The sequence below is a fragment of the Meleagris gallopavo genome, chromosome Z (genome assembly GCF_000146605.3).
Source record: "Meleagris gallopavo isolate NT-WF06-2002-E0010 breed Aviagen turkey brand Nicholas breeding stock chromosome Z, Turkey_5.1, whole genome shotgun sequence".
NCBI classification, from domain to species: domain Eukaryota; kingdom Metazoa; phylum Chordata; class Aves; order Galliformes; family Phasianidae; genus Meleagris; species Meleagris gallopavo.
The window spans coordinates 25434639-25436061 of NC_015041.2; positions in this window are offsets into that span (position 1 = coordinate 25434639).

The window sequence follows — 1423 nt, forward strand, 5'->3', positions numbered from 1 at the left end:
TCCAGAAATAGTGCATTGAGAAAGCTAAGAGAGAAGTTCTGGGAAGGGTCTGTTAAGAAATTTTGTGAAAATGTGCCTCCAGACTGTTTTGCAAATGCTGCTTGAATGACATTACTGTAGTTAAAAGAAATCTGGTCAGCCACTTGTAATTTTCAGTTTGACTAGGTTAGGTTTTTTTTTTTTCTGTCTATTTAGCTTTATTTTAAGTCGTTTATTTAAAGCTGGTCCATGACCTTTATGTCATGATGTAACATGGTGTTTTGGGTTGTTTTTTTTTTTTTTTAAAGTGGACAAGCAAAAGTGTAGTAAAACAGAGTAAGCAAAAACTGTTCTATTTATGCAATTACTTGTTTATTGCACAAATGCAGTGGGATTGTGGTTTTCACTTTCAAAATCCACCAAGAAGGTGGTAAAGTACTTTGACTCTTTGTTAGATGTTTGGCTAGCTTACAGACATAATGCATAAAATGAAAATATGCAAAAGTAGGTAAATAACTGATTAAGTAAAAGTTACAATTCCTACAGTTTGATTACTTAAAAGTAGTTACTACTGAAAGATGGAGACTCTGTATTCACTCTATAATAACCCCAAAAGACTTCCACAGGAAAATTTACAGTTGATTTACATAATAACGTAGCTTTCATAGAAACAGTAGGTTAATTATCTTTCCTGTTACTTGCTCAAGAAATGTTCAGACTACCAATGAAATTGCCAGGAAGGTCATTACAATTCAATTTTTATTGATGTGCATTTTGGGTGCAAGAGAACACAGATTCAAGGAGAGATTCTTAGAGATCTTTCGGGGCCCTGTGAAATGGGAAAACTGTAACAGTCTTGGATTTTATCTTGAGCTGAGAATAAGAAGAAGGTGGGAAAGTATCCAGAAAAGTATAGCTACATGATTGCCTTGATTTTATTCTTCCAGGGAATTCACTGTTCTGGGCTTGTGGAGCAAGGTTTTGGTAATGGTGCTGCTGTTACATTGCTTCAAGTCCTCAGCTAACTTTGTAACTATGTAGCATTTCAAAGAGGTTGTGAGAAATAACCATTTTTCAATTTAAGTAGTCCTTATTTATTTGTTTTTTTATATTTTCCCCTGGACTGTAGTGGTACTTTTAGATTAAATATATCCTTGAAAACACAAGTCTCATTGCATAACTTAGCATCATCGAAACTAATTTTGTCTTGGAAGAAATTTATGCCACCTTCATCTTTCTTTTAGCTTTTTTAGTAAAAACAGATCCATCAGTTCTGCCTTTTTAAATCTGCTCCTAATGAATTTCTGTTTTAGACTTTCACAGCATAATTTCTGCAAACACAGTAAAGCAAACCCAATTTTTGTTAAACTTATCCTCCCTTCTGTTTGACTTGAAACATTTAAGTTTGTTCCAGATTTTGTTTTGCTTTCAATTTTTTGAAAAA